The 27,496-nt window shown below is 43.5% G+C and overlaps 1 pseudogene; it reads left to right on the top strand.

Moving 5' to 3' along the window:
* Positions 1-6,607: 6,607 nt before the first annotated feature.
* On the top strand, positions 6,608-9,196 carry LOC123395247 (annotated as a pseudogene).
* Positions 9,197-27,496: the final 18,300 nt, after the last annotated feature.

Raw genomic sequence — 27,496 nt, 5'->3', positions numbered from 1 at the left:
AAAATAAGAGATCAACATCTTTCATCGGATCCGATTGCTCGCCGAACAAAAGGATCATAGTCCATCCGAGTTCATCGGCAAACTCATACTAGAAACTAATTAAGCATAATTAAAATATGAACAAAACGGGGCAGGGCGGAGGAAATCACCATTTCCTCGCCGCCCGCTTACCCTTACGCTCATCCACGCCGCTGTGCCCCTCCTCCATGTTGACGTAGACGTGCGGTGGAGCATCGTCGTCGTCGTCATCAGAGACAGGCGTGGTGGAAACGTTGTTGTCGTCCTCGTCGGAGCTGCACCGCATGCCAGGCAGCCTATGGAGCAGGCGGTCCTTCTCCTTCGTGGGGCGAGTTGCTTTCGTTATCTCGCGCTCCGATAACTGGATGCCAGGCAGCCTATGGAGCAGGCGGTCCTGCTCATTCTTGCAGCGGAGGCGGCACGCATCCGTCTCCGCCATCGCCAGCGAGCGAAGAAGGATGCCCGTGATGAGCGTGCCCCCAGGGTCGACCGGCGCGCTCGAAGTCGAACGCCGCTCGGCCAACGCCTCCCCCTCTTCCTAGCCCACTGCCGCTCGCGATGGGTTGCACGCGCCTTGGACTCCGGCGTCCTCGTGCACCCCATGGCCGACGCAGGAACGAGGACCCAACGGTGGACGGGCACCGCTTTTGAAGCAGAAGGTGGTGGAGGTGGGCCGCGTACCTCACCAGGAGCGGACCCCCCGGAAAGGGAGCGACCGGAGCTGCACGCCTTGCGGGAAGGGACCGCGACGTCGTTGGCGCTCCGTTGACGTGTGACGGGCCCAGAGGATGCAGATCCACCACCGTTGGCGATCCGTTGGCATGCGACGGGCTAGGAGGATGCAGATCCACCACCGTTGGCGATCCGTTCGCGTGCGACGGGCCAGGAGGATGCAGATCCATTGCCGCCGGGGCCGCCTTGGTCTTGCAGCGACCGACACAATGTGATGTGGAGGGCCACCCCCTCCACATCGAAGTTCGATCCGTCGGAGCTGCTTCCATCGCCGTCCATCAAATCAGTGCATGTGGAGGGGAAGTGGAGTGGACGGAGAGTGAAGTACCAGATGTCTAGTGTTTTCCTGATTCGGGTATTTAGTGGGGTCCATGGTGGGCCGGGCTGACGTGACGGTGGGGTCAGTGGTGGGCCAGGCAGTCAAGCGGGCGTGACGGGTTCCCCATATCTGCCCCATATGTAGGCCGGATATGAGAGGTACCGGTTAGCCCGAGTGTTTGAGGCCCGTTTAGGGAGTCCGTCTGGGTCAATTTTTCGTGACCGGGCACTAACCGGACGGCCTACCCAAACGTATGAAACGGATAAAAGGGTCGGTTGTAGATGCTCTAAGGCGAAGCATCCATTGTCTGCCTCATAATTAAGATTGGTGCGCTCGGCTTGGGTATAAACATGGGAAATATTTTCTTGCATACATACATTGTAATACATTGATGTTTAGGTGATAATGGGTCACTGCTGCCGAATCTGACATGCCTCCTTTTCTTGGGAAGAATAGTTATTTCATCAATATTTTTATGGAAGCAATCAAGGTTATCCATGTGGATTTTGTTAAATAACTCCATCAGATTGGCGTTGATCCTTCACAGAGCCCTTAGTAGAATTCTGCGTGGAGAAAATGGTGGATGCTACAGTGGTTGTGGCGTCCTCCACCCATCGCTGGTGGATAAAAACATCCATCGGGGCATAAAAAGTAGCTTATGGGGTCATCACGTTTCGAAATTTCAAGGACTACCGCAGTGTATTAAGCAGTGTTGGCCTTATGCAGCTGCTAATTTTGGAATCTTTGCATACATCCGCATGAACCGCCCTCAGATTGAATGGCCATGATATGGGGTACCACGTAGCCCGTCCTACAAAAAACTAAGGTCGGAAACCAGTGGTAGAAGCGACACAAGAAGGCAAGAGGAGAGGGGTGGTTGTGTAAGTCAAATCTTTGCTCTGGTGGTGGCTGGGTAGACAATTCGCCCGCCGAGCCGCAGTTTTTCTCATTCATAGCATCTTGTTCTAGACTTACATTTAGACAATAAATGATCAAGGACAACTGAAATCTATGTGATAAATATGCAACATTACTTTAATCTTGAAAAAACACTGTCGTGGATAAATACAGACATCAATTAATTGTACACTTACCAGAGTAGGTGACACAATCAAATATGTGAGCCATTAATTGTGTAGTTCACCTCTCAACTGAAACACTTTGTAGGTTTCTCTCCTTTTCTTGATATCCACGTCTATATAAACCATTTCAAGAATAAGAGCTATAAAAATGACATACAATATATCTAGTACTTACATTGCCCTTCTAGCTAGGTTGAAATAATGTAAAGAGTAGCTATTTTGCACTAGTGCAGAAGTCCAAAGGATACCAATCTGTGGGATTGAGAGGCATTAGGATTACCAGTCCCAGTAATACTGACCAGATTCCTTGCTTCATGTGGAAAGACCACACTTCTAGTGGAAACCAGGTTGCAAGTGGGTTGGCTCCAGGAGCTTTGGTAGAACTGATCCCCATGGACCCTGCACATCGGCGTGGCTGTGCAAGTGAAGGAACCCCATGACGGCCTTAAACTGCCCTGGGCCACCTCCCACGGCTCACCAGTCATCTCAAGCCACCGTCGCCTGTTGGCCTTGCCTAGGCCTTGCCCAAGGTGGAAGAAGACTGACGCAGACTGCACACACACGGGAGAAAAACACGCAGAGTCTGGTGCACACGCACTTGTGTTTTTCTTCTTGTTCATGATTAAAAAGCTTTATAACACAGCTCATGCACATACACATGGCCAAGCCTAACAACTTTTTTTGAGAAATTCCAAGCCTAACAAGCTTGATCCACTAATACTGCCCCAGTACCCGCACTAGAACGCACAGCTTGAGTCACTTCCACGTCCCTGAACAGTGGCGGATCTAGGAGCGGGCACGGCCCAAACCCTGTTTGTAGAAATCCCTACACTGTACAAACGGGTCCAAGGCGGCCGCAACTAAACTGTCCATGGAGATCGAATCACTTGGTGCATGCCGCAACTAACTGTGTCCACTTGGACGCTGGGACTTCACGTAGCACAGGTTTGTGCCGTTATCATATCCATGCGCATCAGATCAACCCAACGGCACATGACACATGTAACACGGCGCCACTATATGTTATTCATCCCTCACTACTAACTTGCATGGAGTGAATTATAGAAAACATCCACATTGAAGTCTAGGTTTACAGGAACTGCGAGTCTACAATTTGTGTCAAAAACACTCATTTTCGGGCTAATTTGTTTTTTGCAAAAAAACACTAGTCAATGGCTTAGACCGTTTTAAGCATGATTATCACAGGGTGGTCCAGCATTTGCTGACGTGGCATAACAGATAGACAACGTTAGAAGGGGGATGTGCATAGATTAACGAAATAGCCCCTGTAATTTTACAATGGCAGCCTTCTTCAATAGAAGAAAACAATCAAGTCCGACGTGTGGTCCGGGATTTGGATTTGGGAGCAGAGCAGTAGCACCCCGACAAGGGTCTCGTCGTCGGTGAGCGAGTGCACCGTCGGGATCTAGAAGGTCGCTTCCTGCAGGCCATCAGTTCCGACATAGTGGCATGGTGCTTCGAGACAGCCAAGATGCGCACGTCGTTGCTTTCGGAGTCCCGCGACACCTCCGTTGCTAGCCTTTGGGATCCTCACCGTCACGCTCGTCGAGGCTGGAGGAGGATCTCATGCCGCCGTGCTGCCCGCGACGTTGCTGTCGCACTCCCACGCCCCCTCTGATGCCGGTCTTAGGGGAGTCGCGCCACCGCGCTCGTCGGGGCTGGAGGAGGGAGTCTAGCATCGCCTCTGCTGCCGGCCTTGGGAATCGTGGCGAAGCACCCGTGCATCTCGCACCACCTCTTGCGTTTTCTCGTCGTGGTGAGCAGCGGCCTAGGAGGGAGGAAGGACGTCTGTCAACCGTGTCACCTCGTTGCCGCCAGCATGGGGAGGGCGCTGCGGTGGCGTGCGTCCCTGACAACGCGGTACCTTCCTTATGCCCCACTGTCGAAGCAAGCAGCAGTTACACCGGCCGCCACGGCCTCGACGGCATCCGCGTCGTCTATGACTTGCTTCATGGGCGTCCTGTGCGCCCTCACATAGCCAGGAGTTTCTTCTTGGTGTCCAGCGCCGCCGTCGGCACCATCACCGCCTGCTGATTACTGGGAGTGAGGAGCGGCAACGGAGGGTGGAGTCGCATGACTTGCCTTTGGCCGGCGCACGAGGAGGGGTCGGGCCGACCGTGGGGATTTTGTTAAGGGGAGTGATCTGCGCCGGCGCGCCGGCCGAAACTTTGGGCCGGCCGCGCGCAGGCTGCACGATCCACCAACCCCCACGCGACCGCACCGTTGGATCTCCATGCAACATTTTTTCCACGATGCAACAAATTTTCGATGCGATGCAGCAATTTTTTCAACGGTTGCAACAAAAAACAAAATTTGTAGCAAAAAAATATCTACATGATCGTAGCAGAAAAACGAAGCTGATGGTACGTGGTAGCAAAAGTGAAACGCCGGTTGTAACAAATATTTACGTGACGTGTATGCAACTTTGTTAGTGAACGGTTGCAGCAAAAAATGATGTTGGTTGTAGCAAAAATTAACACGGTTGTAGCAAAAGTAAAAAATATTGATTGTAACGAAAAATTCGAAGAACTGGAGTTGCAACCAAACGTATATGCAGCTTTTTTACTGGACAAATGTAGAAAAAAATAATGCTTACAGCAAATATGACGTTGTTTGCAACAATTTAAACGGAAAAATGTTGCATACACAGTCAGCAGGTGCGGGCGGTCGCGTGCGGACGGCCGAATGGTTCGACCGGCGCACCGGCCAGAAACGATTCCCTTTTGTTAAGGGATGGAGGACTTTTTTTGCAAGAAGACCCATCTAACGTTGTTTATCACAAACCATTATGCCACATCAGCAAAAATGGGTCCCACCTGTCAAATCTGACTTAAATCGAGCAAACGAGGGACTAGTGTTTTTTAGAAAAAGATTAGCCTAGAAATTAGTGTTTTTTATCCACACAGAACTGTAGACTTTTGGTTCGTGCAAATCTTGCGTTCAATGTATGTTTTCTGTAATTCACTCAACTTACATGCAAAAACGCGGTTTCATCTCTACGAGAGTGCATGGTTTCAGCTAGTAGTGGACATAGCTACGTGCATGACTTAACAAATTCTACGAAATAAACATGATGAATGCCTACACAACAAAGTTAACTCTAACATCACCCACCTGTAGAGTGTTTAACAAATTCTACGAAATAAACATGATGAATGCCTACACAACAAAATTAACTCAAACATCACCCACCTGTAGAGGGTTCAGCTGGCACATTGTCATTCATGGCAACCTGTAGGCTCTCCTTTTATCTCCCTACATCTCCATCACAGCGACGTACCTGTCCAGGAACATTGCGTGCAATAGCAATACTTATGTACGTAGGACGGCAAACTATATATACTACGTAAGTATGTGCTAGAACTCGGCCTCGGCGGTGGACACTTGCTCCAGTTTACGTAAGTTTATGGAAATGACCACAGTTCTCACGGAGAGAAATTCAGTTTTGGGTGGTCAGTTGTTTCTCACCTTAACAAAGAAGCCAAGCGGTTCAGTTGTTATTTACTCTCTCTGTATTTGAATAAATGTTGTTGGAGAGAACTAGTCTAGCTAGTTCTTCCCAACAATAATTGTTTAGATACAGAGGGAGTAGACTAGTTTTCCCTAACAACAGTTATTCAGGTACAGGCCCGGGCCCACAGTGGTGCCACATGTGCAGCCCGCACAGGGCCCATGATTTTGGGGCCTCCAAAATATATATATATATATATATATAGATATAGTTGTATATAAAGGAAAATTGGCTGGATGTTGGCGTCGTGGGCGTGCGATCGATCTGGGCGTCGCTCGCTCGCTGGACCTGGGCGCCTGCCGCCTGGGCCAGTGGGCCAGTGGGCGCCCGCAGCCCCGCACAGAGCCTCGAGCGACCTGGGCCTGTGTTAGCTACAGGCTTAGCCTACAGCCGTATAGCGCTAGGATACTATCATACTAGGATAGTACGATCGATCCAGGCAGGCAGGCACGACGCCGTGATCCAGCAATCGCTCGCCGCCTCGCCCCTGTCGCTCGCCAAAACAGGAGATCGCTCTCGCTCGCCAAAACACGTGATCTCGAAACGTGAGGATTCTGAGGAACTGGTGCTCGCGGCTCGCAGTTCGCCGAGTCGCCGTCGCCAAAACGTTTTTTCATCAGCATCAGGCTTCGGTAAGAAAATCAATAAATAATATCTCGTCGTCAGGTACTCAGGTGCTCGTCGCCTTCGTCGTTCGCATCATCACTGATCAATTCATCTGTTCATCAGATCGATCCCGCGATCCAATTCAGGCCGCCGCCGAGACTCGTCGTCTCGTCGGATCGATCCCAGTTCATCCGTGCAGGACCCAAAACTAGGTGAGTTAGACAGTTCGTCTAAGTGCCATCATGCTACTGTATAACTTCAATTTCATTTTATTCATCTTTTTAATATTGTATTTCAATAATATAGATTTGAGTCATCATGGGGAAACATCAGTCTGGTGCCTATAAGCGCAAGAAAAAAGCAGAAGAACAAAATTTAATTAATAAATCTTATAAAGGCGGCATGGACAAATTTGTTAGAAAAAAACCACCGCAAGTGTTATCCGGTAATCAGTCTGTTGATCCTTCTACCCTTGCACTTGCAATTGTTCCTTACAATGATGATAGAGATGGTCAGACAGAGACAGATAATATGAAGGTAGAGGAAGATCATATTGGTGTTAACTTGAATAGTTCACCTCGTGAGGATGTTGATGATTCTTTTAAGTCAGATATATTTGATCCAAGAAACTGGAATTCTCTTGATTCTAAACAGATTGATATCTTAGTCCAAAAAGAGACAATTCAATTAAGAAAGGTCCTAAAGATAGATATCGTAAAAGGTTTATCGCATTATTCTATACTAGATTTCTATCAAATAAAGAGTGTTGTGGTAGAGACTGGCTTGTCTATTCTAAACAACTTGATAGAGTTTTTTGCTTTGCTTGTAAGTTATTTAGAAAAAGTCATCAGAAAGGTCAATTGGCAAATGAGGGCTGTAATGATTGGTCACATATGACCAATAGACTAAAAGACCATGAGACAAGTGAGGATCATGTTTTGAGTATGACTAATTGGTATGAGTTGCGTAGTAGATTGGAAAAACATCAAACTATTGATAAAACAGCTCAACTACAACTTGAGAAAGAGAAGGACCATTGGAGAAAGGTATTATTCAGAATTGTTTGCATTGTGAAATTTCTTACCAAGCATAATCTAGCATTCCGTGGTACTAACGGCAAGTTGTATGAAGATAGCAATGGTAATTTCTTGGGTTTGGTAGAGATGTTGGCTGAATTTGACCCCATTATTCAGGAGCATGTTCGTCGTATTACAAATGAAGAAACTCATGCTCATTATCTTGATCATAAGATGCAGAATGAATTGCTACACTTGCTTGCTTCTTGTATTAGGTCTGAAATTATCAAGAAAATAAAGAGCGCAAAGTATTTTTCTGTCATACTTGATTGTACCCCTGATGCAAGTCACCAAGAGCAAATGTGTTTAATTATAAGATATGTGGATTCATCTTCAAGTCAAGTTTGCATAGAAGAGTCTTTTCTAGGATTTCTTGATGTAAATGATACAACTGGCCAAGGACTTTTTGAGGTGCTACAGAATGAGCTAAAACTTCTTGATCTTGATATAAATGATGTGCGAGGACAAGGTTATGATAATGGATCAAATATGAAAGGAACACATCAAGGGGTACAAAGAAAACTTTTGAATGTAAATCCTAGAGCTTTTTATTGTGCTTGTGGTTGTCATAGCCTTAATTTAACACTTTGTGATATGGCCAAGACTTGTGGTAGAGCAAAAGACTTTTTTGGGATCATCCAACGCATCTATACAATTTTTGCAAATTCTACTAAGAAATGGCATATTTTGAAAGAAAACATATCAGGATTGACTCTCAAGTCTGTGTCAGCTACGCGTTGGGAGAGTCGTGTTGAAAGTGTTAAACCAATTAGATTTCAATGTTCAGATATTCGTGAGGCTCTACTTCAGGTAACCAATATGTTCATATTGTTAATGATGTAATTCATTCATACTTTGACTAGTCCAACCATAACATTTATGAACTTTATTTTAATTTCAGGTATCTGAAATTGATAGTGATCCAAAGGCAAGCAGTGAGGCTCTAGGTTTGGCAAACAATGAACTTGGAGAGTATGAATTTATCGTGGCAATAGTCATTTGGTATGAGGTATTGTCTGCTATTAATTTAGTAAGCAAGAACTTGCAAACAAAGGATATGCTTATTGATGTTGCAATTGAGAAAGTGAAAGGGCTTATTTCTTTCTTTGAGGGGTACAGAGAAACTGGTTTTTTAGAAGCATTGCAGATAGCCAAAGAAATTGCACTTGAGATGAATATTGATGCAACATTTCGTAAAAGAAGAGAAATTAAAAGAAAGAAACAGTTTGATGAGAACCCAGATGACACAAATATTGCCCCACAGTCTGCACAGGAATCATTTAGAGTCAACTATTTCATACGTGTTGTTGATCAAGCAATTTCCTCACTCACAAGGAGATTTGAGCAATATGAAGGTTACCAGAAAATATTTGGTTTCTTATTTACCTCTGAAACATTGCGTTCATTGGATAAGGATAGTTTGACATCTTCTTGTGTTAATCTTGAGGCTTCCCTTATGAAGGATAAACAATCTGATATTGATGCCAATGAACTATTTGTTGAGTTAAAGTTTCTACAAAATTTCATGCCAAAAGAAAATATCGGACCTGTTGAAATTCTGAATTTTTTAAAGAGGCATGATTGTTTTCCCAATGCAAGTATTGCATATAGAGTTTTGTTGACCATTCCTGTGACAGTTGCATCGGCAGAAAAAAGTTTTTGTAAATTGAAACTATTGAAGTCCTATATGCGTACTACTATGACACAACAAAGACTCAATGATTTGGCCACAATAGCACTTGAGAGTGAAGTCTTGGAGAAGATTGATTACGAGGATATCATTGAAGATTTTATTTCAAAGAATACCGCAAGAATGAGGATGTTCAAATAAATAGCAATCGGGAGTTGCATAGGTATGACTTTTTTATATGTCCAATTTTTATGTAAGATATTATATTATATACATTATAATTTTTTCTGCGAGACATATATACAAACATTATAATTGCTCGTTAGTTCATATTTTTATGAGATAGAGCCTCATTTTTTCGTTCCGCACAGGGCCCCGGATTTTGCCGGCCCGCCCTGTTCAGGTATAGAGGAAGTATATGCTAATGAAACCTACCGAATCGTCACTCCTCGTCGTACAGAGTCATATCTCTGTGAATCTGAATAGAAACTTACACATTCAATTCGAGCCAGTATGCTGCCCTCACCGGAGACTGCATGCCTCACTATATGGTGCCTTAAGCGTGGTTCAATGCCTCTCGTAAGAAGGTGCACACCCCCCAGTGTGTTCACATTTTTTTTCTTTCTCACTGGTTTCGGGAACCTTTTAGAACGTTTCACCCATTTTTCTATTGAGGGGTTTTCCTGGTTTTCTATAGGAAGTTTTGGAAACCTATTAATCGTGCAATTCAAGAAGGTTTGTTAGATTTCTTATTTTTTTTGTTTTATTTTATCCTCTGTTATTTGCTACAATTTTGTGAGCTATTTCAAATTTGAAATCCTGTCCTAATTCGTGATCTTTTTTTCCAAATTCATGAACTCTTTTTCCTGAAATTCTTGATTTTTTTAAATCCATGAACTCTTCATATTCGTAAAAGTCAATGAACCTTTTTTTAATCCGTCAACTATTTTTAAATTTTGTGAAATATTCTGAAACCCACGAACTTTTACATACTATTATTCAATTCAGAAATTATTTTCAAATCTGGGGAACCCACTAATTTGTTTCAGGCATGAAGAATTTTCAACCCTCTTTTTTAAAAATTCATGAAGTTTTCTCAATTCTGTAAATATTTTTCAAATCCACGCTTATTTTTGCAAGTTCTTCATTTTTTTAAAATTACACTTTTTTCATTTGTGATATTTTACTTGTTGAGGTGCACAACTTATTTTGAAATATATATAAAACCTATGGCCATGACAGTACAGTAAGAAATAGCAAACGAGCTAAAAACCAAGTGAACTTCATGAATGAGCAAGCAGGTGCCAGAGGACGAGGTGCATTATTGGACTTCGAACCATGAATGACACTTCAATATTAGCATAGTTGGGCTTGAAATATTAGCATAGTTGGATTTTGATTTGAGCTACCAAGAAAGCTTCATGATGGCGGATGCGGATTTTTAGCTCTGCGAGCATATGCTATCTAATGAACAGTAAAATCAAAATAAACAGTAAATAAATTCTCAAAATTCTGAATATCTTTTAGATGGTCATATTAGTGCGGCAAGTGTGCTTGTCAATTTTCATGTGATATAGGATAGCGGTGCTTTGTTGGTAAAAAAAATAAGCATAACATTCCGATGTGATGTTTGGCGTTTGTTTTTTTGCACAGCCAAAATGCTTAAGTTTTTCGCGGATCGCACTAAATACCCGAATCGGGAAAACCCTAGACATCCGGCAGTTCACTCTCCATACACTCCACTTACCCTCCCCACGCCATTGGGATCTGGAAGGTCGCTTCCCCTAGGCCATTAGGTCCGACATGGTGCTCTGAGACAGCCATGCTGCGCACATCGTTGCTTCCGGAGTCCCACGACACCTCTGTTGCTAGCCGTGGGGATTCTCACCGTGGCGCTCGTCAGGGCTGGAGGAGGATCTCACGCCGTCGTGCTGCCCGCGACGTTGCTGTCGCACTCCCCCGCCCCTCCGATGCTGGCATTGGGGGAGTCGCGCCACCCCTCTCGTCGGGGCTGGAGGAGGAGGGAGTCCAGCGTCGCCTTTGCTCCTGGCCTTGGGGAGTCGCGCCAAAGTGCCCGTGCATCTCGCACCGCCTCTTGCGTGTTCTCGTCGTGGTGAGCAGCGGCCTAGGAGAGAGGGAGCTGACGTATGTTAACCGTGTCTCCTCGTCGGCGCCATCAAGAGGAGGGCGCCGGCGCCATCAAGAGGAGGGTGTTGCGGTGGCGTGCGTCCCTCGCAACGCGACACCTTCCTTATGCCCCACTGTCGAAGAAAGCAGCAGCTACACCGGCCGCCACGGGCTCGACGACGTCCACGTCATCCATGACTTGCTTCATGTGCTTCCTTTGCGCCCTCCCATAGCCAGGGGTTGCTTCTTGATTTTTCGAAAAAATAGCCTAGGAATTAGTGTTTTTTGTCCACACGGAACTGTAGACTTCTTTTTTTGGAAGAGGAACAAAGCCCCCGGCCTCTGCATCAATAGATGCATGCAGCCATATTATTAAAGAATAGCAATAACAAGGTGACTTCCGTGGATGTTCGGCTAATTTTATCGTAGTTACGCATTGCTAATAATTTCCTACGTTTTCAGGATTTTCTTAGTGGATGCTCGGTTGTTAGTCTATCCACTAGCATTCATTGCGATGACTTTCGTGCACTTATACCAAAGACATCTATTGTTAAGTGTCTTGCCAATTATGGTTTGTTTCTTGACTTGATCTTATTTTAATGTTGTTGTATTTGTCCGTCCCTCCCCTCACCCACAATACACGCGTGTGTGTGCACACATAAACACACACACACACACATCCCCAACTTCTCCCTATTAGATTTATATAGTATATTCACATGTTAACTGCATATATTAATATTTGATGCACTTTACATAAACAAATGACGCTATCAATTCTTACAAGGACATTGTGAAAACTTCAGCCTGATGTTAACGTACCAACGTTTGGTATTGCATGATTTATTTTAGTGTTAGTTTTGACAGCCTAAAATGTTTATATATTGAACAAGCCAAAAGAGATTTTCATATGTTATATTCACCTGCTGGTGGAAGATATATTCACTCAGCATGCTTGTCAACTCGGATCTTCTAACAAACATACATACTACCTTAAGTTATTTCTTTTGAGAAATCGTCCATAAAAAAGTAACAAATACCATTGGCCTTATTTGATTCGTCCTTCCCATCAGATCGATTCATTACACACAAGACAATTTTTGGATAAGGTATATGCACAGATCCTCTATTTGTAAATATCTGCCTCCCACTAGCAAATTTTCCTGTCATATGGTGAAGGCACGTCACCATTTTTTAATCTATTTATTAGCATGAGAGCTCCATGCTATCACTCAAACTGATGAGTTTTCTTGTTAATGCTATGGTGTTGTGATGCATATGGTCCTACTAGACATGGAGGAAAAGATATGGTCAGGAAGTCATAAAAAAAACGAAAACTTGAACGCTAGACAAGATCATGATGGATGTATATCACTAGCGAGGATAATGAGACAGCGGACACGTATTTATTTCAGCAGATTCAGACAAGCTAATGCAACCAAGGGTTAGCGGAAAATTATATATGCACCATTAATTCTTCAACGCTTCATTTCATTGGTATACCGTGAGGTGATTTTTTGTATAGATGAGCAAATAGGCGATGAAATCTACATTCTTGTCTTATAAGTGAACATATACTTCTTTTGTCTTAATTAATCAAGTTTTTTTGCTTGATAAATGTGACTGCCAATTGTCTAGTTTCGTTAGAACACGAGACTTTTTTCCTGATAATGCGATGTTTGACCTGCGTACACGTAGTTTATTTTTAACACAAGGTAGCATATGACGTTCTACTTTGATTCATTAGTAAGTTCAATATTTCCTTAATTTGGCTACATAGATCATGTGAACCCAAAGTTCAAAAGGTTTATTGATTTTTCCACAAGTCCAATATACATTTAACTATAAAACTAAATATGCATTCCTGGATATAAGTCTTCACATTCAAGGACAAGCTTATGGCCACACAAAAAAATCAGTGGGTGAATTTTGCAATTGACTAATCATTCAAATGGATCACTTATGTGATGAATCGACCACCAGAGAGATGCCCTGAATTTTTGTTAAGGGATTCATTGACTCACTTGCTCCGATGTTCTGTAGTGTGGTGTATAAATGAAGGACGACTTGATCCGATGTTCTGTAGTGTGGTGTATAAATGAAGGACGACTTGTTCTGATGTTCTCAAGTTCGGTATATAAATAAGCAGTCTACAGAACAAGTTATCTTACCTACATCCTACTTCATACAATTCAGTTGGTTAGCAGATATCCTGGGTCATGCTTAATATTGGCCTTGCTCCCCACCCCCCAAAAGAAAAGATGAAATAGATTATCAACTTTACAATAATAAATCAGTAGATAGCATGGTATTTAGGTGCGCTTTCCTTCAATTTTACATTTATATACACTACTCTGTAAGTGCATCAAAGGTTATTATATACTACATGAAAAAATTACAAGTTAGCCCATAGTTTTTATATATTTGTGAAATACATATATTTTTATACGTAAAAAAGAACATACACAAAATATAATACATACTAAAAAAGTATATGTACTACCTAAACATTATTATATACTATATATTACGCGTACATACTCTTCGATTTGATAAATATACTACATACAATATACAAACGCAAATGATGGTAACTACCAGCGGTGGTAGATAAAATTTGTCATATATATATATATATATATATATATGGTCGCACAATTCGTCACCCTGGGTGAGGAATAGTTATTCTTCAGCCCCTCTATTTTAACATCAATGCACCGTACTTTTACGTTCCGTAAATTTTGTTTTATTTTAAACGTAAAAATAGACCGTAAAAAATATAATCAATGTAAGAATATTTTATGTCACGTAAAATTACGACCATACAAAAATAGTGCAAAAAATACAATAAACTCAATTTGTTTTGGTATTGTGACCTATATTTTTGTTTTTCTTTTGTAAAATTTTACGTAGTGATTCAATATAAATGTAAATATTTCTATTTGAAATGTAATTTATTTATAAATTGTTTGTAAGATTATCTCGGGTGAAAAATAAACTATTCTGCACCTTGACTCTCTCTCTCTCTCTCTCTATATATATATATATATGTATATATGTATATGTATATGTAATTTATTCATCATCCAGGGTGCAGAATAATTTATTTTTCACCCGAGATAATCTTATGATCAATTTACAAATAAATTACATTTAAAATACAAATATTTACATTTATATTTAATCACTATGTAAAATTTGATAAAAAAAATATAGGTCACAAGACCAAAAAAAATTGAGTTTATTGTATTTTTTGCACTATTTTTGTATGGTCATAATTTTACGTGACATAAAATATTTTTAAATTGATTATATTTTTTACATTTTTTTTACGTATAAATAAGACAAAATTTATCGAACGTAAAATTTATGACACTGGGTGAGAAATAGATGTGTTTTTTTCTGATCTTGTGACCGATATTTTTATTTTTATGTTAAATTTTACATAATGATTCAATATAAATGTAAATTATCTGCATTTCAAATGTAATTTATTAATAAAACGATCATAAGATTACCTCAGGTGAAGAATAACTTATTCTGCACCCTGGATGATGAATAGAGTTTTCTATATATATAACGATCATAAGGGTCGCGCTATTCGAACCCTGGTGAGGAATAGTTATTCTTCACCCTCCTCTATTTTAACATTAATGCACCGTAATTTTACATTCCGTAAATTTTGTCTTATTTTATATTAAAAAGAGACCGTAAAAAAATATAATCAATGTAAAAATATTTTATGTCACGTAAAATTACGACCATACAAAAATAGTGCAAAAAATACAAAAACTCAATTTTTTCTGGTCTTGTGACCTATATTTTTGTTTCTTTTGTCAAATTTTACGTAGTGATTCAATATAAATGTAAATATTTGTATGTCAAATGTAATTTATTTGTAAATTGATCATAATATTATCTCGGATAAAGAATAAACTATTCTGCATCCTGGGTGATGTATAGAGTTGGGAAGCTAGTAAGGAAAAACAGACAAAGGCCTAGTCTGAAAAAGCCAGAAAAACACGGGCTGGGAAGCTAGTAAAAGCTTGCCGAAATTAGCTGGGAAGCTTTTCCCGCTAGGTGCATAAAGATTGGTCAGCCCATTATATGAACGAATTATTTGAGCGTGGGCGCCAGTTTAGAGAATAGTTTGTAACTCACGTCCTATGACCATAGAATAGGAACTGCGACCAAAATCCCACAAGTAAATGTGGAAGCCTCTAGAAGCTTGCCAAAACTAGCTGGAAGCATTTCTGCTTGGTGCATAAAGATAGGCCGGCCCATTATATGATGGACTGATTTGAGTGTGGGCACCAGTTTAGAGAATAGCTTGTAATTGACGTCATATAACCACGGAATAGGAACTGCGACCAAAATCTCACAAGTAAATGTGATGTTGTACGATGCCATCTACCTGGAACAAGACCTAGACAGAAAGAATCAAAGTGAAGCAACAAAGAAGTAGCCTTGCATCTCAATGTACAAGCAGTTGACGGTGTAAGAGGATCTCTAACAAACCCCGTATAATGCCCCGACCTACGAAATAACCATCAAAATATGGGTTCACGCGAAAAAAGCTTCCCGAATAGACCCCATAAACGACTCTGACTTGTAATTTTTTTAAGAGACACGGTAAACATTCCCACCAAATTCTTGAAAATAAGGATTTCGGAGCCAGCCCGAAAGCGCCTCGTATATTCAAAAGACCGTTGGCGGAAGTCCAACTACCGTCGAAACATTCATGACTTGCTCCCGGCCGCCGCCCCATCCGTCCCCGACCATCGGCCGTCCATTCCCGGCCGCCACCCATCTGTCCTGGCTGCCGCCCACCCGTCCTAGTTGCTGCCGCCCCTCCCGTCCTGTCGGCCCCGTGCCCTGCCCGTCTGGCCAGATTCGGCGACGTCGACAACTCCTGGATGGATTCCACGATGGAAGCTTGCTAGCTAGCTAGCTCCTGTATGAATTCCGCGACCGGGGCTAGCTAGCTACCTAGCTCCTGGATGGATTCCACGACGGGCGCTTTGTGCGACCCGTTCTAGACACCGATGGTTCTATATTTGGCTACTCCGTGTGCTCTTCGCCAAGTTTATAGGAATGAATTTAGCCGATTATGGACACGGACGAGAGGAAGAAGAAGACGTGGCAAAAAAATAAGCGAATACTCGATTATAGAGTTTAACTTTAAGGGATTTGTTGGGCCGTAGCTCAAACCGACCCTTAAAACGCGTTTTTCACGAATCGAGAACCGCTTTTCATTTTCGTGTTTTAAAGGATCTGCTATAGATGCTCTAACCTCCGGTTTGTGCTGGTTGTGCAGATTGGAAAAATCATGGGCATAATAGAATGGAGACTGGCCAGTTACGTACGTTGGTAGAGGTCGCATGTTCAGAAGTTAAAGTCCTAGGTAGCTAGAAGCGTAACTACAACTCAAGTACAGATACAAGCTAGCGTAGGTACAATGTTGCTGTTAGCCAAGATTTAAGTTTACTTCCAGGCAAAAAGAAAGGTTTAAGAGTTAATTGCTTCGCGGTACACCGTACACGTACACATTGTGCCAAGATGCTGTTGTAGAGATGAGGACACTTCACTTCATCAGGTCACGCTCATGAGTCATGACTAAGCTTTGTTCCCCATTTTGTTTGCTCGAGTCAACCCATTAGCACCATGTAAGATATATACCCCACTAGCTTATTTGGTAGTGCATGCCACGCGTGACGAACCACATTTGGGTTTCTAGCGGCACGGGTGAAAAGTGCTGCTGCAAAGCCACTTTATTGTGCGTTTGGATCATAGTCAATTCGAGCCATTTTCAGCGAGGCTAGCTAGTTGTTTAGAAATAAAAAATAACTAACTTTAGTAAGCAATCATATCTAACATTGGTTCTAAGAAAAAAGTTGGAATAATATTCTAAGAAAACAAAATTCGTTCTAATATTTATACACTTCCTCCGTCTCAATATTCTTGTCTTAGGTTTATCTAGAAATGAATGTATCTAAGTACTATAACATGACTGGATGCATTCATATCTAACAAATCTAAGATAAATTTTTTGAGAGGGAGGGAGTATATATTAGCATCTACTCTTTTTATTTAGAATTACTTGTTGCACAAACAATTATATATGGTATATGGCATTCCTCTTGATCCTACTAACCCAGTAGCCGACTCATGTAGATGCTATTTCTGGAGTAATTGCTGCGATGGAGATGCCTTCGTTGATCGCGACACAACCTACTTTCTTTTAGTTGGAAAAAATTAATATAGTTTTTTCAACTACAAATATTTAGATAAAGGGGGGAGTAGTTGCTTTGTGTCCCGTCATGTTGCCTTTCTTGACTGTAGACTGGGCAAGGTGATTTTTCTTTGTTTCCGATGGGAATGAATTTGGTTCTAGTGCCTGTGCCAGCCATGTTTAGTCGCTTCAAAGTTGTGTAGTCATATACTCCCTCCGTTCCTAAATATATGTCTTTCTAGAGTTTCTACTAGAGGATTACATACGGATGTATATAGACATACTTTAGAGTGTAGATTCATTCATTTTGTTTTGTATGTAGTCATCTAGTGAAATCTCTTCAAAGACTTATATTTAGGAACGGAGGGAGTATATGGATTGATGAATTTTCTTTTGCATGATGTTTACTTCACATGTGTCTTTTTTTGTCAAAAAAAAAAAAGTTGTGTACTCAATTGATTACACGACCATGCATGTCTTCGCTACTGTTTTGGATGCTGATCCCAGGGATTAATTCGTGTCCTTTCCTGTAAGTTGTGTTCCGAGTACACCCCGGCCTCTTCTAGTCTTCTTCTCCCCTTGGATATATAATCTATGTAGAAGAAAAAAAATGATGTGTTCTTGGTAGAGACGAGACCAGTTGTCACCAGTCACCTTGTCGTTATTACCTGTCTACAGCTAATACGGCCACGCGTTCCCATGCAAACCCCCTGGCAGGAACCCGCAAAAATCCAAAAAGAAGAGAAATCAACTAGCAATAGTAGTTTCATGTTTCCAACGGCAAGAGGTGGAGGCGGACGACGGAGGGATTTGTTCACGTAGTTGGTCGTGGGAGGACCCCCCCCCCCCGGACCGTGACCGCATGGCCCTCCGGGCGATCGGCCATGCCCGGCGTCTCCCTCCGCATGTTTCCCCTCTCTCCTTCTACTCCCCGTCGTCGTTGCTCGCGTCCGCCACTGGCCTGGCCCGGGCGGCGCTGCCGGCGGCGGCCCCTGGCCTTTCCCCTCTCGTGGCTCCTTCGATGCAGGGTGGAGCGGCTCCGGACGGTGCTCCTAGACGACGACGGTCCTCAACGGCAGCGGGGGTTTCTCGCACGGGCGGGGGCAGACACTGCGCGGCCGCGGTGTTGTTGGCGACGGGTGATGTGGTGGCACGGGCTGGCAGCGTCCGCTAGGCCCAGATCTAGGCCATTTGGGCCTCATCGAGGTTTGGACGGGCCGGCGGCAGGGCATGGCGTTGTTGTGGTTCTCAGGAGGTAGTGGTGGTGTGTCGGTGAGGTGGTGGATGGCATCTTGGTTTCCGGTGTGCGGCGACACGGTGGTGGGGGCTCTGCAGGCCCTATCTAGGCCCGGTCGGGCCTGGGTGGCCTAGTTTACCTCAGTTGTGGCGTTTGGATGGCAATCCACATCGGTGCTGGAGGCAAGGGCCTCACTCGCAATGGCGGTGAAGTCGACTCCTTCTCGTGCAGCTCCAGTGCTTTCGCCCTTGCCTCTGCTCTCTTGACCTCATGGTGATGTTTGAAGCGAGGCGGCGTGGATGGGTCGAAGACCATGGTGGTGCATGCTTGCAGGTGGCAAGATGGTTGAATGGCTTCCGTTTGAGTGGGTGGCGGTGCTTGGGGGTGCTGGAGAAATCCCTGTCGGATCATCCGGCTCCGACCTGGTGATGCCTGAGGGCGCCGCCATTCCTTCCTGAAGGGCATCAATGCTACCCATCCCCACACCCCATAGTGTGCTAGAGAAAACACTAGGACATGTTCGGGCAGCAGCGTTGTTGGCGTCGCATTCCTTCTTGGAGGTGTTGCTTAGTTACGTGGCGGTCCGGTGTAATGTCGTGTGGTGGGACACAGATGGAGGACGCATCAGTGGCGGATCATCCGACTTGTCGAACTGCCGTTGTTGGCATTTATTTCTTCTTCTTTTTCCCTTTTGGGCTTGATGTGTTGTTCAAACCAGTAGTTACCTTGTGATCGGTGTTCGTTGCTTTATAATATAAAGCGGGGGAAATCCTATTTCGAGGAAGAGGCAGATGCGGATTGCGGTTCTCTCGTTAGGAGAAGTGCACAGTGGCACTTCGGATGCGTGTATGTGGTATGGTAGCTGATTCGTGGGACGAGTCCATATGAATGTTTGAGAGACCATGCGAAGATGACATGGTGAAGTTTGTAAATGTCATGGTTGAGGCGTTTAGACCTCAGTACTAGAGGGAACCAATTGTGGCAGACATCGAGAAGCTCTTGGCAGTCTCAGGAGCAAGATGATGGTCAGGTTTGCTTGGATGTCTTGACTGCATTCATTGAAAATGAAAAAATTGTCGAAGAGCTTGACAAGGAAAATATCAGTATCATGTTAAGAATTCCATCATCATTTTTGAAGCAATTGCAATGCCTTCAACAAGGTAACAACACAAAAACATCGTCATTACCAGGTATACTGACTTGTGTCACCTTGGATTTCACCCCTGAGCTCCAGAACGGGTGTTCGGGTAGCACAACATCAAAGTCAATCAAATGTTTTTGCCACCACTTTTCCGATGTCCCAGCAGCTACAAGTGATTTGCGGCCATCGGCCTTGCATTACAATACCATCTGCATCAAGTCGTTGTTCCTAAATTTTATCTCACTGCCAGAGACAACCACCAGATCTGAAAGGAGAAGCCTCATGAAGACCTTATGATGGCCACCGCAATCTATAGTGAATCTGTCGCCACTGACCGGATTGGTCATCACAAGGGCCAACATCGGCGACAGGGCACAACATCACCGACTACAATCTCGCCGAAAAGAGCTCTGACCATGCTCGATGGCCCACAAGCTAACATGGTCGGATCTAGAGCACGAAAGGCATATCAACATCCCCGATGCGCCGACGTGCAAATGCAGCCGCCGCTAGATCAGGAGTGCGCCGGCAGGAAAAATGATGTCACACCTCCTTACCGTAGCACTCTGCTATCGCCCAGAGCACACCCACCATCATGTTTCAACCTTGCCTTCACTCCACCACAACAGAGTCACTCCAAGGCTTGCACTCCTGCTCTCTCTGACGGCGGCAAGGAGGAAAGGGGAGATAGTGGAAGCCGGTGGCGATGTACCTTTATAGTTAGATGGATATCCACTTAACTGGCTTTTGCTAATTCCAAGTTGCCTGGATTTTAAAAAGGTACTCAGCACACTAAGATTGCACAGTAGTTAGTGTATATTTCATCTTTGAAAGATTAGAGTAAATTTAGTCCGTGATTAATATGTGAGAAATGATATTGAGATTGTTGCATGTTAATCCAAAAGACTAGAAAAGTATCCGTGGTACATAAAAAGTCAATTAACTTACACACTGAGACTTTGATGCATTTAGCGAGGAGAGAAGTAGACCAAAGAAACTGAAAGGAAGACTAAGCTCTGAGCTAGCTAGACGCGGCGATAGGGATCTACCGATTGTCACTGTCTAAACAAGCAGCGACCCAGTCGAGCATCCCGAAATCAACCAACCAAAAGAAGCATCGATGCTCACATTAGTAATTTGGACGTCTCTAGCTGCCAGTGAAGTTAGCGTGTATGCCGTGTCAACCATAGATTTTTCTTTCCATGAAAAGACACTAGCAACTACTACTAGTACCGTGTACGAGCTGTGGCAACCTTCTCCTAGACGTGGACAACCACATGAGACGTAGCTACTCTTTCTTTTTGATAGTATAAGACGTACTAGCTAGAGTAAAATAAACAAAAAAAATCTAATCTGTTCATTAATTTTCAAAGAAGTATAAGGACAACAAAAGCAAATGATTTCTCCTTCGACAGGGTGCCCCAGATTTGATCTCCTCGAAGCCGGAGCTTGCCGTAGAAAAAAATGTGAAAGAAAATTCACATTTTACATTAGTAATGTGAAAGAAAATGTGAAAGAAAAAAAATGTGAAAAAATGTGAAAGAAAAAAATGTAGGGTGTCATGAATTTATGGGCAGAAGAATGGACAAAAGGTGGTGCACAGGGCGGGGGGTTGAGGTGATGTGACCTACCGGCGCAGGTCAACTCCTGGCAACACCACTTGGCCAGGTGGGGTCCATGGCTGGCCCTCCGACAGTTCAAGACACTTCGTGGAATCTTCGTGACTAAAACAACGTATTAGATTCTCAAGGTTTTTTTTACCTATGTAGATATGGATTTTCTGAAAAGTCAAAAATAGAAAATAACAACTCCATGTGAACACTGAATTAATATGCTAGTCCAGAAAAAATAATACAAATTGATAGAAACATATATTTGGAAATGACAATATAACTGCATGAAACAATCGAAAAATGTAGATAGACTTGAGACGTATCAGTCAAAGATAAAAGTACGATAAGATGGGCAACAGCTACTCCGACGAAGTCGACGTCCAGAGATAATATTCAATGACGTTCTTCGCTGAGGTACTTCAGAGAAAAAGAAATGCAACATCTATGTAAACCTACCACCTGCTTACATAATCTTCCTAAACTAATCTCTCTAGCGCCTTATTCAATTGAGTGGGGGCACTTTCTCTAATTTGGTCCAACAAAAATAGTGTCACCTTAAGTAATCACTTACAATTCCTTGCGTAGGTGTAGCATTGCACATTTCAGAGTGACGGCAACAGATGAGTAGGGAACCGGAAAGGATCAAACGAAGAGGGCGAGGAAAATGGAAGGCCGCGACCGGATGGAAGCCTGATTGTGATGTTTGCCTTAGCATGAAATCTCGTTGGTGTAATAGATGGTTGCTATATGAATATAACGAGACAAAAGCCTATTTCAATGACGGTATGAGTAGAGGAACCGGAAAGGATCAAACGAAAGAGGACGAGGAAAACGAAAGACCGCGACCGGATGAAAGCAAAGCAACGGAAAGACCGCTGCGTCCAACCACCACGGAGACGGAGGTTGAGGGGTCGAAGCAATCAGATTTGTTGTTCGTCGACGCTGGCTTTCCTAGGATCCATGCATCCCACACTCATCTACCAATCCGGAGATCAACGAACGGAAATCATCCTCACATTTGTTTAGCTGTCTCTAACAACCAGGGAGTTAGCGTGTGGGGCATGGCAGCCTTCTGTTATTTCCAGGAGAAAAAGAAAGGATTAGCATGGGTAGCCATCGCAACGTTTTGCCCAACGTAGACATGCTTATATATATTCTTCAAAAGAAATGTAGTTGTTGATATAGCACGCAACCCCTGCTTGTGATGTTTCAGTCACGTTTTTATTCAATAGTGTATTTGTCCCTCTTTGTATTTCAAAGCATTTCTTTTTTCTAAAGCACTTTTTGGTTTATATTTGTTGTGATGGCACTTCTAATTTTTATTTGTGCAGTTGTACTCTAATGATGGGCACATATATAAAAATATGCAGTCACCTGCACCATGGATAGTCAGTCAAAGAATAGGATATTTGCTAGTAGCTATTCCATATTGAACAAGAATTTGATGCCCCACTTATGCAGTGTTTTCAACATCTCCCACACATTATCTCCTAGTTAGGGCCTCTTTCTTTTGAAGTATATTCAACAGAATTTTGTAAGATTCCGAGCGACATTTCTTTTTAAATTTAGCATTAATTTGTTTGGTTTTGAGGAATGTATCCTCCAAAATATCAATACTTTCCTTTTCTGCACAACATTTCTGTAGGTATCCTGGGAGTAATGATACATCTATAAAAGATTACAGAATCTTTTTATGAACAAACTGGTGTGGAGTATTCTGATTGGTAATGTTGGGTGAAGGGGGGCACCCGTGTTGAATGCGGAGGGGGGGGGGGGGGAGGATTATATTTTGGAAAGTGTTGAATGCGGAGGGGAAGAAGATTATATTTTGGAAAGTTACGTAAAACATTTGTACATATTTCTAGGTCTAGCATTATTGGGTTCCTGGCAATAGGTTATATGGCTTGGAAAAATAAATGTACGACAGCTGTCATCCAGCCAATATATATGCCAATTTGCCAAGTTTGGCTATAGATTTAACTAATAAAAGGTAAACTATATGTCACAAGTATTATACCATTGAAAACCACTTTTGCATACAATTCCAACAATATTGTTGTGTATACTTCATAGTTTGTTTGTCGAAATGATGATTGAAGTTGGACCCAAAATACTAGGGTGGCCTAATAAATCCTGACGGAGGCACTATGTTTCTATTGTCAATTTCTTTGTTTTTTTATTATTGTACAATTTTAAATGTGTTGACCTCATATTTATGTGTCTTGTCCTATCTTCTATTCTTAAATAGCTAGAACTCACTACCCAATTTTCCTTTCCATGCAACAATGTCACATCATCAAGTTATGCATGTACTTTATAATCTTCTATTCTTGAACAGCTAGAGCCGAGTATCCATTTTCCTCTTCATGCAATAATGGCACGTCATCAAGTCATACATGTAGTTATAAGTTACTTTCTTTATTAATCTCTTCATGCAAAACATATCTTCATGCATGATTTTTTTCTAGATAATTAAGCAAGCCATTTTTATAATGGTTTTTGCATTATCATTAGTTTTCTAAAACTTATCCATATGTTTTTTAATAAGTTTTCTGCAGCAACGCACGGGGTACAATTTTCTGAAAAACAGCACTACGATGTGAGACCTTTTCACGTTCGTCATATTCTTATGCATCACTAACCAACACCCATACCACCTTAAAGTTAAATCTAGTAACCAAGGGCGGATCCAGTAGGTGCAAAAAACTGAAAGTACTAATCTATGCCGGTCACAACACCAAATTTCTAGGTCCACCACTGCATCATCTACAACCGGACTCCTCAAATCTTTCTTAAAAGTTCGGGAAGACCATTCGGTCATTGTGCGGTCATGAAACATTGACCCAGACGGACTTCCTAAACGGGCTTCAAACATCTGGGCTGACCGACACCCCCATTTCCAGCATAAATATGGCACGGATATGGGCGAGCCCGGGCACGCTCGCTTGACTGTCTGGACCACCACCGACCCCATCGTCACGTCAGCACGGCAGACCATGGACCGCACTAAATACCCGAATCGGGAAAACCCTAGACATCCGACAGTTCATTCTCCGTCCACTCCACTTCCCCTCCACATGCTTCGGTTCTATGGCCGGCGACGGAAGCAGCTTCGACGGCTTGAACGTCGATGTGGAGGAGGTAGCCCTCCTCGTCGCGTTCTGTCGGTAGTGGATCTGGATCCTCTGGGCCTGTCGCATGCCAACGGAGCACCAACGGCGGTGGACCTGCATCCTCCAGGCCCGTCGCACGCTGATGGAGTGTCAGCAACGTGGAGGCCTTTTCTCGAGGCGCGGAACTCCGGTCTCTCCAGCTTCGGGAGGTCTGCTCCAGGTTGGGTACGCCGCCCATCTCCACCATCTTCTGCTCCAGAAGCGGTGACCGGCCACTGTTGGGTCCTTGTGGCCGCATCGGGGACGGGGCGCACGAGGACGCAAAGTCCGAGGAGCGCGTAGCCGTTGCGAGCGACAGCGGGCTCGGGAGAGGGGAGAGGCGTTGGCCACGCCTCGTTCGACCTCGAGCACGTCGGTCCACCCCGAGGACGTGCTCCTCGCGGGCCTCCTTCGTCGCTCACTGACGACGGCAGAGACGGATGCTCGCCGCCTCCGGCGTAAGAATGCCGAGGTGCTCCGACTGACCATCCAGTTATCGAAGCGCGAGGCAGGGAAAGAGACGGCGACGAAGGGGAAAGCAGCCCGGCATGCGAAGGAGCATGAGCGCCTCCGCAGGCTGTCGGGCATGCGGTCTAGCTCCGAGGAGGACGACAACGACGGCCGGCTCTGATGACGACGGCGATGTGCTCCATCGCACGCCGGGGCCTACACGGAGGAGGAGAGCAACGACGTGGGCGACCGGGAGGGGAAGGGGGCAGTGAGAAAATGACGATTCCCTTCTCCCTTCCCCGTTTTGTTCATATTTTAATTATGCTCAAGTAGTTTATAGTATGAAGATATCGATAAACTATGATCCTTTTACATAGCGTCGCATGTGTTTCTATGGATATGAGAGTTCGAATGTGAGGAATGAGGATGTGAAGGGCAAAAAAACAGACGCGTCCGGTCAGTGTCGACGAACGCACCCGAACTCGTGCGCGGGCGTATGAGTGGCGGTATTTAAGGGTCAGCTGTAGCGGTATTTAAGGGTCAGCTGTAGATGCTCTAAGTCAGCCTGGGCGTTCGGGTATTTTGGTTATTTAAGTTCGAGTAGTTCGGTTTTTGGGTAATTCGGGTATTCAAAAATGGGAACCAAAATTGTTTCTGTCAAAAAAATACCCGAACCCAAATTACCCAAAATTCCGGTTAGGGTAATTCGGGTACCCAAAATTCGGAGCATACATCAACTTTTGATATGAATAACTCAGATAGTATGGATATTTTTGGTAATATGGGTATTTTAGTTAGTATGGGTAACAAGCAAATTTTGGATAATATGAATAATTTGGGTAGTATGGGTATTTCGGGTAATCTAGATTGGAACCCAAACCCTAACCCAAAAACCGAATAGTCAGAAAATGAGAACCGAACCCTTACCCGATATTCGAATTACCCGACCATTCGGGTAATTCGGTTAGGTTCGGGTTCGGATAGCGGGTTCGGGTACCCAAACGGCCAGGTGAGCTCTAAGATGATAGCCAACAAAATTGAAGACGTGTAAGATTGCCCTTCACATCCAAAGAGGCGTTTACTTTAGACTCTGCATTTTCATTTTTAATGTACATCATTTGTTGGGCTTCACATGTGAAAAAGAATCTTGCACGTAAGTCGTAAACAACAAAAATACTTTTTCTATACAGTATCATGCATCTTCTCTCCGGAATAAGAAAAGAAGAACAAAGAATGTAGTATGAAGTTACCGATAAACTATGATCATGCATCTTCTCTACGTAAGTTGATTGTAGTATGAAGTTACCGATAAACTATGATCCTTTCCGGTGAAGCAATCCGATCCGATAAAAGATGTTGATCTCTAATTTTACGTATTTCGTTTATATGGATATAATGGTTAGAATTTAAGGAATGAGAATGTGAAGGGCAAAAAATAAAATACGTCCGGTCAGTGTCCATAAACGCGCCAAACGCGTCCTAAGGGTCAGCCGTACATGCTCTAAGATGACCCCCAAAAACATCTTTTTAAAGACGTGTACGATTGCTGGAAGAACGTTCGTTCTCTAGAATTTTCGTTTTTCAAATCTTGCGATCCGAATTGGCGTTTACTTAGACTCTCCATTTTCATTTTTAATGTACATCATCTACTCCCTCCGTTTCTAAATATATAAATCTTTTAAGAGATTTTACTAGGAGTCTACATACGGAGCAAAATGAATGAATTTATAATTTAAAATATGTCTATATACATCCATATGTAGTCTATTAATGAAATCTTCAGAAAGACTTATATTTAAGAATGGAGGGAGTATTGGGCTTAACATGTGAAAAAGAATCTTGCACATGCTAATAACTAGTGTCAATCATCAATAATCTCACTCATCTCGTAAGTCGTAAACAAGAAAAATATTTTTTCTATACAGTATCGTGCATCTTCTCTCCGGGAGAAAAAAAGAACAAAGAAAAAAAACTGTGTATGGAGTATGCATGTCCGGCAGCACCATCGGGCACGGCACGGAGGCGCAGCTCGTCGATGGTGCTCATGATGGTGGACTCCCACTTGCGGGTGTAGGGCCGGATGCGCTCGTCGGCCGGGGAGAGGTGCGGTCGCAGCAGACGGGTGCGCGTGGTGCCCAGCTGAAGCAGGAGGCTCGAGGCTCGACCGGTCAATGTGTGTGCATGGCCGGGTTGTGTGTGCATGCATGCACATGCACGTGAGTGGAAGAAGGGGAAGTATAGCAGCATCATCATCGCCGGAGGTGGCTCAAAAAAAAGTGTGAGCGTGTGATCGGCAGCACCGACGGGAAGCGCACGAAATCGTTAGCGAGGGATCAGTTTCGTTAACAACCAAATTAGACCGTTGATGACATGATTAGACGCTTCAGGTTTCTACTTGGATTTGTCCTCTTCTTTTTTAGTGCTAGTATATGAAAATGACACGTCACCAAATATTATCGTCGGACGTGTCACAAGATCCCCAAAACTACTCCATCAAAGTACAAATCTTTGGTACGAACCAACCTACGGTCGGATGGTTAGAGAGATAG

This window comes from Hordeum vulgare, chromosome 1H (assembly GCF_904849725.1).
Source record: "Hordeum vulgare subsp. vulgare chromosome 1H, MorexV3_pseudomolecules_assembly, whole genome shotgun sequence".
Classification (NCBI taxonomy): Eukaryota; Viridiplantae; Streptophyta; class Magnoliopsida; order Poales; family Poaceae; genus Hordeum; species Hordeum vulgare.
This window is presented reverse-complemented; position numbering and strand designations above follow the sequence as displayed.